The sequence below is a fragment of the Ursus americanus genome, chromosome 20, assembly GCF_024610735.1.
Source record: "Ursus americanus isolate L20-20 chromosome 20, mUrsAme1.1.p, whole genome shotgun sequence".
Lineage (NCBI taxonomy): Eukaryota > Metazoa > Chordata > Mammalia > Carnivora > Ursidae > Ursus > Ursus americanus.
In genome coordinates this window covers 58,893,775-58,914,595 of record NC_142146.1, presented here as the reverse complement: position 1 = coordinate 58,914,595, position 20,821 = coordinate 58,893,775, and the positions used below count along the sequence as shown (strand labels likewise).

At 34.6% G+C, this 20,821-nt stretch overlaps 1 pseudogene; it reads right to left on the bottom strand.

Moving 5' to 3' along the window:
• Positions 1–3,194: 3,194 nt before the first annotated feature.
• Positions 3,195–3,478, bottom strand: LOC148108444 (signal recognition particle RNA; annotated as a pseudogene).
• Positions 3,479–20,821: the final 17,343 nt, after the last annotated feature.

The window sequence follows — 20,821 nt, the reverse complement described above, 5'->3', positions numbered from 1 at the left end:
ATTCAAGTGGAGATATTTTAGACAACAGAAGAGAATATGGAAAATCAGTGTTAGGATGGTAAGTATAGGTGTCCTTTGCTTGTGTTACATTACATAATTGGGTTTTTTTTTATGATTTTATTTATTCATTTGACAGAGAGAGAGACAGCCAGTGAGAGAGGGAACACAGGCAGGGGGAGTGGGAGAGGAAGAAGCAGGCTCCCAGCAGAGGAGCCTGATGTGGGGCTCCATCCCAGGACTCCGGGATCACGCCCTGAGCTGAAGGCAGATGTTTAATGACTGCACCACCCAGGCGCCCCATAATTGGTTTTTGAAGGGTGATAATATAACATAGAGATGGTTTAGTAGATTAAAAACATTTTTGGTTTGGGGGAGGTAATATGATTAATAAGACAGGAAAAAAGAAGATACAGAGAAAAGTGGTGAACCATGAGGAAAAAAAAGTATAAAGATTTTAAGGTGTTAGTAATAATTATCATGATCTCATATACTGTACAGTAATTAAGTATAAAAATTGAGGGAAGACTGCAGGGTTTGGTAAAGAAGAATCAAGTGCTACATTAACATACAAATAACATACTTAATAATTTAAGAATATTAATAAGCTAAGATTCAAATTAAATTATTTTAATTAACACAAATAATAAAATATTGAATTTAAGGAAATAAGAAGAGCAAATAAGGCAATGGCATGAAAAAGGAAAAAGCATTATAATTATTAGGGAGTTCTAACGTGGAATACTTACAACTTAGATTACTAATAAAAAGATGTAAGAAATAAGTTATACTGTGTATACTACAGGGGTATGATGCAACCATTTTAAAACTGGTAAGGAATACATATGGAGAGTGCTCATTATATATTAGGTGAATAAATTTGTATAAATTTAGGTTATAAAATTCACATATGAAAGGAATGAAATGTACCAAAATTCTAGTGTTGAAATTTTGGATATATGGTTTAGTCCTCTGATTTTTTATTTATTTTTCCAATATATTTTAATGTGAAAATTTATATTATAAATATAATTATATATATATTTAAAGACCAGTTTATTTTTCCCCCAAAATCTGTTCGTAAATAAAATCATTCTGGAACTAGACATTAGCTGAAGAAATGTTAAAAAGTCTATTAATGGCATTGCTGTTGGCATATTAATTAGTATAGACTTACTTTGTAGTAAATAGAACTCAAAATGTGTAATGAGTAAAATGAGCTTGAAGTTTATTTCTTGATCAAGTATGTGCATTTGCCTGAATATGTCAACGGCGAGTTTCTCAGGAACCAGGCTCAGAGGGGCTTTAACCGTCTTCAGTAAATAGCTCTACCGTCTTACTGGGAGTTATCTCCACTCCAGCTACTGAGACAAGAAAAGCAGCATGAAGGAGTACTCGTAAGAGGTTTTATGGGTTAGGCCTAAAAATGATAAAATCGCTTTTGTGAATTTTTTTTTTTTTGTATTTGTTATCTGTTTCTGTGTAAAAAATCATCCCCAAGCTCCATGTCCCGACACAGTTCTATGGGTTGATTAAGCCGCTCTTCTGCTGGTCTTGTTTTGGCTTACTCATGGCTACATTCAGCTGATAGATCCGTGGGGACCTGGGCCCAGCTCGATCAGCTGGACTATCTCCAGACAGTCTTTCATTCCAGTCTTTCAACTGGCAGGTCAGGGTAATATTTAAAAGGGATGAAAACAGAAGTTGTAAGATCCCTAAAATCTGTCTCAGATGTCATATGACATTGCTTCCACCATATTCTAGGGTGAAAACAAGCCATTAGGCCAGCCCAGATTTAAAGAGGGCAGAAATGGGCTCTATCTCTTGATCAGAACATCTTTTGCAAATTCACATTGCAAAAGAATGGAAATAAAGGAAGGTATGATTCACTAGAACTATTATTATAACAATTAGTTATAACTTAGATATGTGGCTACATCCGTAGAGAAATAAGAGTGGGAAATGAGGCTTATACTGTGCCCAGGAAGAGAAGAAATTATTTATTCTAATGAACCGCAGACATTTTGTGCCATAGGAGGTAGCTTTTTTTTTTTTTTTTGCTTGTGAACTACGTTACAACTTTGATGGAAGTTGATGAATAACATTGAAAGTTACCATTAAGTTCTCTTACTGCATTCATACTTTCACTTGTAGCAAAGTCTCTTGATATAATTCTACCCAGAAGACTATACTGTGTTGGCCATTTTGTTTGTCAACCCAGTTTTCAGCTTTAAGATTCTGGCTTCCAAATGCACCTGGGATGTCATGGAGGTGGACAGAAATTCTACACAAAAACATCAATAAGATAGGAGGTTCCAAAACTGATAGTAATGGCACTACTATGGGTGAAGAAATAGAAACTAAAAAGTGCAGTCAGCTTGAAGTTCACTTTGGCAGTAGTTTTAGATCTTTCCGTGCCATGCTAAGTGTTTCACAGCTTACCCTCCACACAGTGTGGACTCTAGGCACATTTTTAAGGAGAAGAGAAATGAGTTATATTTCAGAAAGGTAAATAGAGTTGCAATAAAGAAAATACTTTTCTGGGATAAGTGGCTAAGTGGCTAACTAGATTATAGGTGCTTAATACCTGAATGAGTATAGCTGGAAAGAGGAAATTATGTATTATATTATCATATATAATATTATATTAATTATATAACAATTTCATATATATATACATGCATATATGTATGTATATATATATATGATATCTGAATCAGAATTGACATGTCTTCATAGCCTAATGGTGAGCAGTAAGGTAAAGAAGGTACTTTATGCTTTTGTGCCATTTAAAGGCACCTGGTCACAGAGAGAGTGGGAGTGGGAAGTGTAGTCCTGCTCAATTTACCAGTCCTTGAGTTTTGTTAGAACTATATATTCCTACAGAAGGCCCATTGTCTCCTAAAATATCTGTCTAAGTGGGGCATCTATTCTAATTCATCCGCCCATGGGCTGTCTTTTTTAAGTTCCAATATCTAGAGAGTACCTTTTTTTTTTCTTTTTTTCTGAAATGCAGAAAAAGTGCTGCTTAGGCTGCAAGCATTTTTTGGTAGAGAAGTTGAGGATAATGTCTAGGTTCGTGACTCGAGTCATTGGATCGAGTTTTAGAGCTTTGCTTCTCACAATGTGGTCCTCAGAATGAAAGCATCAGCATTGTCAGAGAGCTTATTAGAAATGTAGAATATTCATTCTGAATATTCAGTCAGAAAACACATTTAACAAGATCACCTGGGGGTTCCTATACGAGTTTGAGAAGAACTGCTTTTGATCAGCATGGGAGTTTTGACCTGCTCCGTTTCTGACCTGGGCCAGTTCACCCCTCCTTAGGCAACCTGGTGGTCCCCCACTCCCAGGAGGTCACCATATGGTGCTGAACTTAGTACGGACACGCGATCGGCATAGCGCACTGCAGCCCAGAACTCCTGGGCTCAAGCGATCGTCCTGCCTCAGCCTCCCAAGTAGCTGGGACTACAGGCCCGGCGAAGAACTGCTTTTGAGTATAGACAGTGAATAAATACTTCAGACAGGTTTTTAGGAAGTATTTCTCCATGTGCTTAGCCAGAAAGTTCTTTAGTCATAAGGACCACCTCATATAATAACTTCTTGCTGCATCTGAGAAACAGGACTCAGGGGAAGTTGGTACATTTCCAAAGCTATGAATCAGGTAAGGTAAGAGGAGAAAGCAAAATATTGGAAGAAAATGGAGAGAAGATATTTTTAAATTTGCATTTTTCTATTTTTATGGTAACATAGCTCAGTGAAGAGGAGAGACAATGCAAGCCATATAAAAAGTTGTGTTAGTTTCCGAGGGGTACTGTTAACAAAGCATCAAGAACTGGGTGGCTTAAAACAACAGAAATTTATTTTCTCACATTTCTGGAAGCTAGCAGTCCAAAATCAAGGCATTGGCAGGGCCATGCTTTCTCTGAAGGCTCTGGCGATGGTATTTCCTTGACTCTTCTAGCTTCTGGTGATTACCAGCAATCCTAAACATTCCTTGGCTCATATATGCATCACTCCAGTAACATGGATGTCTTCTCCCTGTGTGTCTTCACATTGTCTTCCCACTGTGTGTCTGTCTTTGTGTCCTGAACTTACCCAAAAGACAGCAGTCATATAGAATTAGGGCCCACCTAATGACCTCTTCTGAACTATTACATTAGCAATAACCCTATTTCCGAAAAAGTCATATACTAAGGTCCTGGGGGTTAGGACTTCATCATTTCTTTGTGAGGGACACAATTTAACCCATAATCAAGGCAAAAATAATTATCATGGGTCTTAGTGGCATGGGATCAGAGAGTTTCCATAATCAATTTCATAATGTTTCTGTAACTGAAAAAGAAATATAAATATATTAATTATTTTACGTTTGTATTAAGTTCTAGAAATCCAGTTTGTGCTTTCTACATACAGTACAATCTGTAAGTAAAATTGTATCAGCTATACTTTCTCTAGATTTTGTAAGATTCTCAGCTGTAAAATAAGACTAACACATCTGATTTGTTCCAAATATACTTTAAGATTTTCACTTTAAGATCATATCTGATGAATAACAAAAACTTCCTGTTGGGTTTAGTAACAAAAGAGTCATTGTGACATTACCAGGGGAACTCTCGTGGAATGGGAAGGTCAGATGGAAATGTAGGGTGGTCTTGAGGAGGTGGTTGGAGGTGAAGCCACTGACACACAAATGTTGACGACTTTTCTCCGTGGTTCACAGCTAAGAGGAAAAAGTAGAAGGAGCAGTGGTTGAGGAGGTTCCCAGAAAGATTAGGAATAGCAATTCTGTGTAGTTAGGAGACATTTGCAGATATTTAAATGCTGAAGGATGGATTAAGTATAAGAGGAGAAGATAAGGGTACTGGGGCGATTGTGAATATTTGGGGGCATGAGGGTAATAAGAAGGGATGAGGTCCAGATCACCATTGGAGGATAAAAGAAATATCTTCAAATATAATTAGAGGAAATTTGGAAACAGTGGAAGCTTATCAGAGTTATTTGCAGATTTGGCAACTAGACTGGTAAAATTTCAATCTCATAGTTAGGGGTTCTCTGTGAAATATCAGACAAGTTATAGGATATTATATATATAAGAAGGAAAAAGAAAAGTGGAGAAAATTTGAAACAAGTTTTGGGAAAGCCAAAGAGTAAATATGCCAATTTATAAGAAGAAAGTAAAAAGTCCAGGCAACCTGGATGCTGCCCAGACGAGGCATATGATTTTGGATTTACAGTGGTACCAAAACTTCAGGATGTGTACTTTTTCTTTAGCATTACCATAAGACCCATAGTAGCTATGGCATGGCAGGTAATTGGGATCTTCTGGGCTTGAGGTTTTCCAAGGCAGATATGCTGAGTGGTAAGGAATTTTGGAATATTCCAAGATAATTATTGACAACATAATCCATGGAATCCAGGATTGATAGGAATAGGAGGAGAGAAAGTAGGGTAAGGATATGATCTGGCAGCACTTCCAATTTTTCTTTTTCTTTTTTTCTTTTTCTAGCACTTACAATCTTGACGAACAGATACATATAATATAGGTGTTTTTTTTGTTTGTTTGTTTTTTTGAGGTATAATTTATTTATAAATGATATTAGGTTTAGGTATATAATATAATGACTCAGTATATTTGTATATGTTGCAAAGTGATCACTAAAACAGGTCTAGTTAACATCTGTCACCATACGTAGTTACAAATTTTCTTTTTGCTATGAGAACTTTTAAGAGCTATTCTCTTAGCAACTTCAAATATGTAATGTGGTATTATTAACTATAGCCACAATGATACACATTACATCCCCATGACTGGCTTAGTTTGTAACTACAAATTTGGATCTTTTGAATTTCTTCATCCATTTTACCCATTTATGTGGGTGTTTAAATGAAAATATTGGAAATCATAAACACGTGTGTGAATGCATTTTCTAGATTATTATTTTTGTTAGCATTTTCTATTGAATTATAATTAATATACAGTGCTATATTAGTTTCAGGTATACAACACTATAGTCAGTGCTCACCATGATAAATATAGTTATCATTTGTGACGAAACATTGTTATTACAGTATTATTGCCTATATTCCCTATGCTGTACTTTTGAACTTTATGACTTATTTATTTTATAATTGGAAGTCTGTAGCTTTTAATCCCCTTTATCAATTTTACCCATTCCCCCTACCACCTCCCCTTCCACAACCACCAGCTTTTTCTCTGTATTTAAGAGTCTGGGTTGTTTTTTTTTTTTCCCTTGTCTCCTTGTTTTGTTTTTTAGATCCCACATAAAAGTGAAATCATGTGGTATTTGTCTTTCTCTGTCTGGCTTATTTCCCTTAGCATTATACCCTCTAGGTCCATCCATGGAGATATATTACAATGGAATATTACTTCATACTGTATCTTCATTATCCATTCATTTATGGATGGACACTTGGATTATTTCCATATCTTAGCTTATAATACTGCACTAAGCATAGGGTGCATACATCTTTTTGAATTAGTGTTTTAATTAATTTGGGTAAATACTCAGTAGTGGAATTACTGGATCATATGGTATTTCTATTTTTAATTTTTTGAGGAACTACCATACTGTTTTTTACAGTGGCTGCACGACTGTACATTTCCACCCAGGGCACGAGGGTTCCTTTCTCCACATCCTTGCCAACATTTACTATTTCTTGTCTTGCTAGTTCTAGGCATTCTAACAGGTGTGGGGTGATACCTGGTTGTTTTGATTTGCATTTCCCTGATGTTTGGTAATGTTGAGCATCTTTTCATGTCTTCTTTGGAAAAGAGCAATTTTCTAATTGGATTGTTTTTGGTATTGAATTGTATAAGTTCTTCATATATTTTGGATAGTAACCCTTTAATGGATTTTTCTTTTGAAAATAGCGTTTTCTATTTAGTAGGTTGCCTTTTTGTTTTGTTGATGGTTTCCTTCCTTGTGCAAGAACTTTTAATTTTGATGTAGTCCCAATAGTTTATTTTTGCTTTTGTTTCCCTTGTTTCCCTAAGGAGACCTATCCAGAAAAATGCTGCTTCGGCCAATGTCTAAAGAAGGTTACTGCCTATGTTTTCTTCTAGGAGTTTTATGGTTTCAGGTCTCACAGTTAGGTCTTCAATCCATTTTGAGTTTATATTTATGTATGGTGAAAGAAAGTGGTCCAGTTTCATTCTTTTGCATGTAGCTGTGTAGTTCCCAGCACCATTTGTTAAAGAAACAGTTTTTCCCCCATTGTATATTCTTTCCTGCTTTATCAAAGATTAATTGACCATATAGGTGTGGGTTTATTTCTGAGCTCTTATTTAATATGGTAGTAATTTAAAATAATATAAAGGTGGAAAAACATGAAAGCTATTAAGAGAGGGTCAATTAAATCTGAAAGTCAAAAAGGGCTAAGACTACCAAGATGATAAAATTAATGATCAGGATACCTGTAAACACGCTTCGAAAGTAGAGAAGAAGAAAAATGTTGACTTCCGGATGCATTTTACTCCTAGTTTGTGGGCCTCACCAGTTGTTTATGTGGTTCATGCCCTCATTTCTTCAATCTACAACTGAGGTTTTTCCTGCCCATCTGGTGTAAAAGAGCTATCTTTCCTCCACTTTCCAGACTTCCCTGTTATACTTACTGTGCTTTATTTCTCTCCAAGTATCTCTCTGCTCTCTGAAGTATAACTAAGTTACCTATTTATTTCTTTATGTATATCTTCTAACTATAATATAAAATTTTTGGATGCTGAAATATTCTGTGCTTTTCACTATGGCATCCAATATTACTCTTTTACCCCTAGGTGAAAAATAAGCATTCAATAAATGTTTGGTTGGCACACACCCCTCTCAAATATATAGTTTACAAGATAATAGCCAAAATCTTCTCATTTAATATGTCACCAGGTAATCTATTTTTTTATCCTTCTGAGCACAGAAAAGAGAAATATTTGCAATTGATCCAAAGACCTGAAAATAAACTTTTTGCAAAATCTAGAAATTTAATGAAGTTTATTGGAAAGTATAGCCAGCATGTATGAAACAGAGCCAGGAGATACCAGGGAATAGGAAACTATATTTCTTTTCTTTTTTAAAAAAAAGATTTTATTTATTTATGTGACAGAGACACAGCCAGTGAGAGAGGGAACACAGCAGGGGAGTGGGAAAGGAAGAAGCAGGCTCATAGCGGAGGAGCCCGATGTGGGACTCGATCCTGGAACTCCGGGATCACACCCTGAGCCGAAGGCAGACGCTTAAGGACTGCGCTACCCAGGCGCCCCAGGAAACTATCTTTCTGATCACTTCACAAAAAGAATGGAAGAGGGTTTCTAGAGAAGTGAAACAGTTCAGGAAGACAAATCTAACCTAGCAAAAAAACAATAGAAAATGATTCTGATTGCAAATTTCATTCAGAAATATTTTAAGAAAAAGAGAGAGTGAGAAGCAGAATAACATCCTTACAGATATTGAAAAGGCATCAGAAAGGCATGCTCACAGATTAGATTAAAATTATATTCAAACAAAAGTAAGATAAGTATAAAAACACAAAAAAAATGGAAACATAAAATCAGATAATAGGAAAATTCAGTAAATATTTGGAAAAGATAAGAAGAAAAATTTCAGAAGTAAAGAATAAATGAGGAAAAAGGATTTTAAATAAAAAATAACAAGACTAAAAAGTGAGAGAAGGAAAATTTTTCAAATAAAAAAATTAAAAAGATTTAAAGGTATTATAAAAAATGTGGTAGAGATTAGGCAAGGAAGATCCAATACATGTATACTAAGAGTCTTGAATAAGAAAATAATCAAACAGCTCAAAGACTAAAAACTATATTTCAAGACAAATTCTTAATTTTTAAAAAAAGAATTGAATGAAAACATTTGAAAATTTGTATTGAAAGAGCATCCTATACACTGGGAAAGTCAACTTGGAGCAAAAAAAATTAAATATATATTCTAGTAAAATTGTTAGAAATTTTTTTTTAAATGAGCAGGCAGAGAATAAAGGCCAAGACATTCATAAGGAAAAGAATAGCCGATTGTCATCAGTCTTTTTGACGATGCTTTATGCAGGAGTCAATTGAATAACATATTTAAAAATGCAAGGAAAGAAAAGTGAGCTAGCAATTTTACGTCCAGTTTTTTACAAAAGAAATGTCCAGTCTCATTCAGAATAATAAAAAAATAAACCAAAACCATAGTAAACTATTACATTTCACATGTTGTATTTTCGAAGTCCCAGAAGTTTGGTAACTGCGTGTGTGTGTGTGTGTGTGTGTGTGTGTGTACACGTATGAATGTGCACATGTCTGGGATAGTGTTAGATAATAGAAATTCTCATAAATTTCTGGAAAATATAAAATAATATTCCATATGGAAGAATATTTGGCCAGCTCTATCTACAAAATGCGTGCTAAAGCTCTTTAATGCAGAGATTCCTCTTTCAAGAATTGATTATGCAGATATACTTCAGAGTAGGAAATAGCACATATAAAAGCTATGCAGTGTAACAAATTTTTAGTAGCAAAATACTGGAAATCAAATTTACCTTCAGCAAAATGGATAAACTTTGATGTATTTGTATGCAACTTAAAAATCATTGATAAAACCATTTGCTGTTATGGAGGATGGATAATCTGTACAGGTTTTGGGCTTCTGGGACCCAATCCCAATGTGTGTGTTGGGGGGTTCTCTGCACCACCAAGCAATGCTCTAATAATTCTCTGGACACCAAGGGGATGTCCTGTAACTCAATTCTGACATTATTTACTGGGCGATACTGTCCCATCCCTCAGGTTAAGGGCTCAGTCCTGCACAACTGCATCCTCTCCAACTTGAGAGGCTCTAATGTCACCAGGCCGGGTTGGCTATAAAGCAGAGGTGATGGATTCAACCTCCAGCTCTCCCTCTTCCCTGGAAATCAGGGCTGGGACTAAAAGTTTCACCTCTATTCATGGCTGGATTCCCTGGCAGCCAGCCCTATCCTCAGTTGCTTTCTGAAAGTTACCTCATTCACATAAACCTAAGTGTGGTGGAAAGGGGCTTGTTGTGAATAACATGACACCTACTTTACTTTATGACTCTGAAGTGTTTTCAGAAACTGAGGACAAGAGACCAAGTATTAGGACAAAGGTGATCCCATTCATTTTATCACTCAGGAAATTCCAAGGGTTTGGGGAGCTGTAAGCCAGGAACTATGGACAAAAGCCAAATACATACGTCTTACAAATCACCGTGTCACAGCAGTATAATAAAACAACACAGTGCATAACAGTTCTTTGTGTCATTTATGAAAAAAAAAAAGATGAAAAGATCTGGATGTGTGTATACAGGTGTTTGCTTGTACATGCAAAAAATATGTCTGAAGGGATTTAAAAAATAATAAGTTTTTGTCTCTGTGTAACTGTATTAAAGGACCAGAAGTTGTAAAGAAGAATTTCATTGTATACTATTAGTCTGACTGGACTACCCCAAAACAAAATACCACGGACCAGGTAGCTTAAACAACAGGAATTTATTTTCTCACAGTTCTGGAGGCTGACATCCAAGCAAGATGCCAACAGGGTTGGGTTCTGTTGAAACCTGTCTCCATGGCTGCAGATGGCTCTGTTTTCACTGTCCTTACGTGGCCTTTGTGTGTGTGTGTGTGTGTGTGTGTGTGTGTGTGTGTGTGTGTGTGTTAGAAAGTGAGAACGAGAGAGATCTGGTATCTTTTCTTCTTATTTTAAGGACATTAGTCCTATAGGATTAGGGCTTCACCATATGACCTCATTTATCTTAACTACCTCCTTAAAGGCCACATCTCCAAATACAGTCAGTGAAATAATAGAGATTAAAAATGAGAAAGAAAATTGTTAGTTATAAAGTAGAGAGGAAAGAGATTCAAAATAAGAGAAACTGGAATTCCTGAAAAATACATACAAATCTATAAGAAAGTAATGAATACATCCATCAAGAAAAATTAGCCAAAAGTAATATGAATCATTGATGGCAAAAGTGTAACGCATGGAGTTATTCTCATCCTATATTGCTGGGATTACATTTGTGTGTACCGTAAGCCTATCTGTAAACACATTTGACAGTTTGTTCTTGAATCTTAATATAGTCATAACTTTAAAAATTACATTTCTAGGAATTCTGTCCAGAGGAAATAATGTACAATATGGAAAAAAACATTATAAATAATGGCATTATAAGCAATGATGCATATATGTGCATAAAACATTTATATCTACATTTATATATGTGTACACACATATATAAATATAAAACAATGGTGTGATATGTAATAGTGGGACTTGGAAATGAGGTAAATATTAAAGTGATAGAATAAATTATGGTACACATATACAGTATATATGATAGTGTATGTGCACTCATTAATATTGATAATGGAAATTTTAGCTATGATACATGTTATTTTATAAAACATACATTTTACAGAATTGTATCTGTTACATTCACTGAAGTGTGTTGATTTACATAAATAGAGAATTGCCTCCATCCCACTGAAGTTAGCCACTCTGATGGATCTGTTTTGAATTTACCGTCGTCTGAAATTTATCAATTTCGGAAATCTCTTGAACAATTTACTCCTACTTATTCCAACAATTTAGTCATAATATCTTAGATTTTTATTTCATCCCTTCTCCTTATTTCTTAAATCTTAAATTTCCAAATTTAGGATTAAATTTCCTTGCATCATTGTCCCTTAATGGTTAGGTGAGAGAATCCCACCTTGTTTCAATCAAACTATTTTCTATTCTCGGACTCTAAAATAGTCCCTCCCTTTCTCTATGTCTGTCTCTCTCTGTCTCTACACACACATATAATCTGAAGTCTATATGTATATATCTATATACATATATGTGGAAATAGATTTATGAATTAGTAAATAAATCATTGTCAAAATTTCTTTTTATTGAAGAAAGTTTTAGCCCTCATTTTATAGAAACAAAACTAAATAAGATTAATTAACTTGCGTAACAGAACACACTCATGAGTAAAATAGAATTCGGGTTAGCCCGAACCTAAAGATTGGGCTCTTTCAAATACATATTCTCTATGCTTCCATTACTTATGCATTATCGTCTTACCACCTAGTGCAGTTGTTAATATGGAGAAAAATAAAGGTATGATGTTATCATGGAGATTCATTGGAAGAGCATCTAACTTACAGTGTCACATGGAAAAGAAAGATATTTCGGAAATGATGATACCTAGATAAGTTTTGAAGGATGACTAGAAGTTAGCTAAATGTAGTCGCTTGGAAATGCTTTCTAGGAAGATGAAGAAAGTCATAGAAGTAAGAGAAAACATGACCTTTGAAGAACAGACATGCTGGAGTGGCCTGTGTTCAAGGCTTCTGTGGGGGAGTAGTTAGAGGTGAGTTTAGAAAATTGGACCAGTAACTTATCATGAAGGCTCATAAATGATATTCTAAGAATCGTTCATTTCATCTTGAATAACTGACTGTAAGACCCCTGAACATTCTTGGTGCAAGCAATGGTTGTGGTGAAAGAGGAAGATTAATTTAAATATTGTCTGGTACAATTTCTTTAAGCCCAGCCAAGACCCCAGAAGGAGTTTCCATCTTTTCCTGTCCTGAGCTCCTGACACTTTCTTGTAGCAGAGGACGCCGAAGGAAGACTAGATCAGACAAGGTGGATATGTGCCTTTGTGTTTATTGATTACACTGTTCTAATCAGATGCCACAGAAGGAGTAACACGAGTCGGCACTCAACATCTTACCTTCTGGCTCTGCTGACATAAAATTTGGACCTATTTATCTATTCAATGCTGGGCTGATAGTCTCCATGGATTTTTGAAGGGCCTTTATTACTATGAAGATAGTCATCTTTCCTGAAATATCTCTGTGGATCTTAATACTTAATCTACCTAAATATAAGAACTAAAAGAAGAGTTACTTCTGTTTTGGCTGACCTGCTGCATTACATGCTTTCAGTCTAAAAGAAGTGGTAGTCACAGCACTCTAAATATTTATTTAATGCCATTTTTTTGCAATGCAGGAATAAAGCTTGAGCTAAAGTCTGAAATTTCAATTGAATTGTTAGTATTTCTAAATCAAAGTAAATAAAAATTGTGAATGAGCTTCAGACTTATGAAAACTCTATTTCTTTAGGAAATAAAGACTTGACAGGAAAAATCAGTTTCACAATAGACATTGTGTCATTTCAAATCTATTTTCAGTGTCATCTGTCACCATTTTATCCATTATTTTCACTCTAGATTATATTTTCTCATTGAAGATCTCAGTGTAAGAATTCTCTTAAAGGGGTCACATGAAGGTTAACTAAACCTTCAGTGATAGAAACTCTGTAGAGGAGTTTGTTCTCACAGATTGTCAGTTGGTGATGTTTAACTGGCACTAATTTGACAGGCTGAAAATTAAAAGAAAATGTGAGAGGATTAAAACTTAGCTACATATATAATCTTCAATAGTGACTTGCTGCAAATAAAAGATTACTCTTTAGTTTTAAATACCAAGAGAGGGGAAAATAAAATTTTTTGCTATATATATGTTTATATATACATAAAATAAAAGTGTTTTGCTATGTATGTATAAATTATATATTATAATTAATAATATGTAATTTATAACCTATGTAATATAAATATTTAAGTGAAAATATTTTTCAGAAAATTATTTATTAGCAGTATATATTGTGAATAATTGAAGACTTTGGACTTCAATAACTTGAATAAGGAGTCCTCTGAGGAGGCATTAATTTTATACAGTTGAAAAACTTGATTTATTAAACATGATGTCATTTTGCCTATTTTTTATTCATAATCATTCACATATGTAATCAGAATGTTTAGTGCTTAGAATCTGTTCCTTGGAATAGAATTCTTAGGATGCTACTGAGGACTCTTCAGGGCTTGCCCCATTTTACCCATTGATCCACTGTGTTACTTTCTACTCTTATTCTATAGTTTACTTTTTTTTCCTTTAGTATTTATCATGGATTTTTTTTATTATGCATTTTTACTCTATCTTGTTCATTGTATCACACAAGAATATATGTTCTGTGCAAGCAGATTTCTGTCATTTCTATTTGCTAACCTTAGAACCTAGAAAAATATCTGGAACATAATGGACATTCAGTACATAGTTGTTGAATAAATATGTGCTGCAATTTACCTTTTGTTGGGAGATACTGTGATCCAGAGGAATTGAATTGTCCAAGGTTAAACAGTCTGTGGAAGTTTCAGAAACACAACCAGGTTTTGTAACACCTAGAACAGTACATTTCCTACATCGTAAATTCTTCTGTATGTCATCCTTGGGCAGTACACACGCACGTGCACACACACGCACGTGCACACACACGCACATACGCAATATATTATACACATGTAAAAATTTTGAACAAAAACTTTTCTCTGGAATTTGTTACAAATATTTTTCAAGAAATATTTTCTAATGGCACCACAATCCAAGAGTACTAAAAAGGATTTGGTATAATGAAAAGTAAAATTCATTTGTTTAAAAAACTTGCAATGAATCAAAGTTGCCACCATATATTATGGATATGTTAGAAGTTTAGGAGACTATTGGATCAAAAATGGCTATAATAATCAGCAAACTTTGTATCTACATCTCTCTCTATATAGAGAGAGATATAGATATGTATAGATATGTGCACTATATGTTTGTATGTATGCACACTACAGAACAGATCAATCAAGAAATGGGCACAAGATATGAACAGACATTTCTGCAAAGAAGACATCCAAATGGCCAACAGACTCATGAAAAAGTGGTCAACATCACTTGGCATCAGGGAAATACAAATCAAGACCACAGTGAGATACAGCCTCACACCAGTCAGAATGGTTAAAATTAACAAGTCAGGAAATGACAGATGTTGGAAAGGATGTGGAGAAAGGGGAACCCTCCTACACTGTTGGTGGGAATACAAGCTGGTGCAGCCAATCTGGAAAACGGTGTGGATGTTCCTCAAAAAGTTGAAAATAGAGCTACCCTATGACCCAGCAATTGCACTACTGGGTATTTACCCCAAAGATACAAATACAGTGATCCAAATGTTTATAGCAGCAATGTTTATAGTAACGTTTATAGCAGCAATGTCCTCAATTGCCAAACTATGGAAAGAGCCCAGACATCCATCAATAGATGAATGGATAAAGAAGATTATTTACACACACACACACACACACACATACACACACACACACTCATACAGTGGAATACCACACAGCCATCAGAAAATGAAATATTACCGTTTGCAACAATGTGGATGGAACTAGAGGGTATTATGCTAAGTGAAATAGGTCAATCAGAGAAAGACAATTATCATATGATGTCACTGATATGCAGAATTTAAGAAACAAGGCAGAGGATCATAGGAGAAGAGAGGAAAAAAAAATGAAACAAGACAAAACCAGAGAAGGAGATAAACCGTAAGTAAGAGACTCTTAATCTTGGGAAACAAACTGATGGTTGCTGGAGGGGAGGGGGATTTGGGGATGGGGTGGCTGGATGATGGACATTGGGGAGGGTATGTGTTGTGGTGAGCACTGGGTGTTGTGTAAGACTGATGAATCACAGACTTGTACCCCTGAAACAAATAATACATTATATATTAACGAAAAAAAAAAAAGGAAAGCTCTATGATTGACTTGACTAAAAGAATATGATGGAAGTGATGGCTTTCTGGTTAGCAGAACTAGGTCTAAGGGACAGGTAGCATATATTTTCTGTCTTTTGATAAAACTTATTCTTGAAAGACAGCTTCCGTGCTGTGAGGAAACTCAAACAACTCCATGGAATGATCACACTGAAAGGATCCAGGCTTCCTGATAGACTCAGCTGAGGTCCCAATTTATAGTCAGTTCCAGAACGTCTGCTGTAGAAGAATCTTGGACGTAGTGCTGTAGCTCCAGTGGGCTGCCTCAGATGACCCTGCCTGTAGCCTAAACAATATACATCCCAGCTGTTCCTTGCCCAAATTGAGGAAGAAAGGATAAGTATCAACCAGAGGAAAATACCACCTGTTTTAGGCAAAATGTCAATAAGATGTCCACATTGACCTTGTCTAAAGATCCCATAAAAGTGTTTAACATCTGCCAGTCCCAAATATTATGCCACCATGTAAGGACCCAAGTTATGTCAGAAAATTTCTGCACCCATAGCTTCTCTTTCCTTGTCCATTTTTTTGTTAGAGTGGGAATGAAGTGTCAAAATACATTAGGAAACTTGAAAGTATTCTGAAGAAGAAGAAAGGAGGTCAACCTTGTTTATTTCCCCAAATACAAGTTTCCTTTCCAACTAAGGAAAAGGAGAAGCATGAGTATTAAAACATGGTCAAAACTATTATTATTACCTTTACTTAGAATCCATCAATACAGTTAAATATATTAAGACATTTATTAATATATGTAATTCTTAGGGTAAAACTTATTTTGCCAAGATAAAACTGTTTTTCAAATTTTAACATAGATGTAGAATAAATTTTCTAAAAATGATCTAATTTATTTAATGAACTGTGCTAATTATCTGTTTATTTTATTTTTTTTATTTTTTGCTAATATCATTTAAATAGATGTTTCAAATAAAAAATGTACTTAAGGAACTTTGAAGCATTAAAACATTAATATAAGTTAAATAGCATGAAAAACATTAATATATGTTAAATAGTATATTGTTTAATTTAGCACATTGGTTTCTTTGCCTGAGTTCATAAGCCAGAAAGCAATTTAATCTCTGTTGAAATTCAAAAAAAGAAAAAAAAATTGAGTCATTGAGTTTTTCTCTGATGAGAAGTTTGAATAAATTTTATCTTTTAAGTGACTACTATCATTTTCCACACAGTTGACAACCATTTAGTTTTATTTCTTCTAATGGTGATTAAAGCAACAGTTCATTTTCATTCCCCACTATTGTTGAGTTTAGCATAAAATATGTTACTGTTCCATTATACTGTACCTATATGATTACTACTTTATGGAGGTTCTTTTGTTCACTTTTTGTTTTTTGCTTTTTTCCCCATTTTCCACTTAACCACATTTTGTGACTGTCCCAGTATTTATTTAGGATACTAGATTTTTTTCTTATTGATTTAGTGATATCAATGAGCATAGGCCCCTCTAAGTCTCATTAGCTTGGATCATGGGTGGTCACCAACAAGACTGTCAATCAACGGGTGACACCAGAGTCATGTAAAGAGAGGCAATGGAGCTTAGGGTTTAAGGCCCTTTAGTTTTCCAGACCTCTTCTGTGGCCCCTATTTACATGGACACATGCTTTTGTAAAATTTTCAAAAAGAAAAAAAACCCTGATTTCCAGAAACAAATTTAGCATATTTCAACAAAACAAGAAATTATAGAATCCTTGCTTCGGCACATGTGAAAATCTTATATTTCCTTATTTTTAAATTTATTTGATAAATAACTGAAAGAAATCCAGCTATATAATTGATATAATATAAAACAAGGTGGCAAAAATAAATTAATAAAAGTATTTTGTTATTGCAAAGCTGATAATAACATAGAAAAAGAAAAAAATCAGAAATTCATTAAAAGGAAGAAATTTTGAAGAGAAAATTCATTAAAATACAAATGCATTGACTAGATCATTTAAAAGATAATTTTTGAAAAATTAATTAAAAGGGGAACATTTTGAGTAGTAATTGTTTTAAAAAATTTATTAATGAAAAGGCATGGCCTATATGAAAACAATGGACAAATATATTTCTTGTTAATTTGACACAAAATACATCAACACAGGTAGCATAAAATATATAGTAATAAGCCAAGGCAGTCAGGACATCAACAACAAATTGATAGATGATTATTGTCAACCCAGAGTATTTCAGATTATTCACTGTACCAGCAAACTTGAGACACTGTAAAATCTAAGAGCACATATATGAAATAAATTAATTGCACTTCAAATTTGGTCCTAAACTTTATAGAACATCCCCTATAACAAGTTACTAAGCGAACAAGAACATTTTATATTAGCAATGATATAAAAAAACTTTGATCGAGCACAGCAGTTTAAATTATCTTTCTTCTCAGTGTGTAAAAAATTAATATTATCAAACATGAAATAGTTATCAGAAATTATGGCCAAAATGTAGAGGGAGGAGGTGGGTTTTTGTTTGTTTGAATTCCAGTATAATTAATGTCCATTGTTTATTAGTTTTAGGTGTACAATATATTCAATTCTGTACATTACTCAGTGCTGATCATGATCAGGGTGCTCACAATCCCCTTCGCCTACCTTACCCACCCCCCCATCTCCCTTCCAGTAACCAACAGTTTGTTCTCTATAGTTAATCATGTGGAGGAAAGAATTTCAATAACTGCGCCACTAATTAATTAATAAAATGGTTATGTTATTTTTCTGGATAATGAGGTGTTTTTGGTATTTGTAAACATTTTACAATTAGTAATCTGTTGTGTTTTTCTAATTCTAAATGGTAAATCATTTTAATCTAATTTTTATTTTAAATTCTGTATTATTTTCTTAAAAATGGCTCTTGAATTAGCTATTATTGCAAAACAGATTACCACAATGTATCAGTTTAAAACGCACACATTTATTATCTCACAGTTCTTTGGTCAGAATTCAGAGCATGACTTAGTTAGGTCTTCTGGTCAGAGTCTTGACAGGGGGTCAGCTGGACCACACTCTCATCTAGAGGCTAGAATGGTGAAGAATCTCCCCTTCCAAGTTTACTCAAATTCTATCTCATGAATTTGACCTAAGAAGCAAGAAAAAAATTAATTACTGTCAAAGTGAAGGCAAACAGACCTAGTTTTGCATTGTCGGGGAATGCCTTCATGCTTGATACCTGTCAGCTAAGGTTTTGGCAAATCTTTTTCGTAATTATTCTGTATGGCAAATCATTGTGCACAGATTCCCATTCATTTTTCATTGTTGAAAAGATCTTTATGTCATTTCTTCTACCTGAATCTGTTTTTTGAATCTCTGAGCTGGTGTAGTATATAACGGTTACCTTTAGAGCATGTATTCTTACTAGCATTCTTTCTGGGTCTACTGCAATTATTTAACCTTGATTTTGAGCATTACGGTGTCAGGATGAAATACCATCTCCTATCATCACTTGGTAGTTTTTCTGAAGTAGATAGGAAATATCTAAATGGATTGAGGTAATAGGTGCTGAGAGCAAATCAGATATAATGCTTGTGCAGGGGTAGGGTTCCAAGGAGGCTGGTGGGCACTGGGTAAGAAAAATTGTCTGTGGCCATGACTGTTGAAGCCAGCGATAGCGAAGGGTGGGAAAGATTCATCTTCTAGGGTCTTACTGGCCTCATAGTATGCTCTATTCCTGGGATTACAGTGTTTGGGGCCACCAGTAGTTTTTCTTGACAGTTTTGTTAGCTTTATGGGTAGTGGATTTGTCACTCACATAAATATCCAAATAGATCTGTACTTTTGGCTTGAACTTTTGAATAGATTGGTTTAATTTAGACCAAGCTGTGACTAAGGCTACTTTACAACTATACAACCAGTTCCAGAACAATGTTGGAATCATTCTGATTATATATATAATTTAATCAAATAGCTATAATTTTTTAAGGTTTTATTTATTTATTTATTTGACAGATAGAGACAGCCAGCGAGAGAGGGAACACAAGCAGGGGGAGTGGGAGAGGAAGAAGCAGGCTCCCAGTGGAGGAGCCTGATGCGGGTCTCGATCCCAGAACACCGGGATCACGCCCTGAGCCGAAGGCAGACGCTTAACCACTGCGCCGCCCAGGCGCCCCTCGACTAGCTGTAATTGTATTTAAGCTGGGAAGTAGATGACAGAGACTAAGCATATTAGCCATTGGGTAAGCAATGAAACTGCTTGTTGGAATCAACTTCATTCCACAGGATTGGAGAAAAGTTGGAGAAAAAAACCTGGTTGGATAGTGAAATCTTGAACAACTATTCTCACAAAAATTGTAAGAGGAGTATTTTTACTCAGTAATAAACATAAAATAATCAAAAGTTTAGAAGTCGTTACATGTGATAGCTCCTTATTTTGCCACCACATCGTGTTTGCCTTATTTGACCCATTACTACCCTCTGCATAGAGAGTTAACAGAATGTCGTACACAGTAAAAGATGGCCTATTAAGCTATCATCAAGAACAAAGCAATGCTTTAGATTTGTGTCTTAATTGTTGCTGTTTTCTTTTCTCAATGTTCTTTCTTCTGCCACTTGAAAAGACATGTGTTTAACTCTCAACAGATTCTCGAAGTAAATAGCATCTTGTCATTGTTTAAAGGTATATTCTTCATCCCCCAAATAATTAGAAATATTTGAAAAGCACTGGAAAATACACTGAAATATAAAAAAATAATATATACAATTTGAGCAAACTCAGAAATCATAAATACATAATACTGTTTACAGGCTTTTTTCTGAAAACATTAAGTCTAACTGCAAAGCCAGTATACATAAAATCTATAATTTAATTGGGGAAAAGTCATAAAGATCAATGAAGGAATATTTTAAATATAATCTATGCAAGTGATTGATCTCAAGATAGCTTTATCATGTTTTCCAGTCTTGAGAAATAGCAGCAATTTATACTTTAGCTTATTTTAACAAGTTAAACATAAAAGTGTTGATATGTTAACTCTATAGATGTTTGGAATTAAGCATTAACCTAGGACAATAATATGTTATTTTTATTTCACTAAGAGTGAGAATTATGAAGTAATTACTCTACGGACTTCTGTCTATAATTAACATTGCAGATTGCACCCGTTACACCACTAAAGTATACTTAAGAAATTAATATTTCAGAAATGAAAACAAAGAT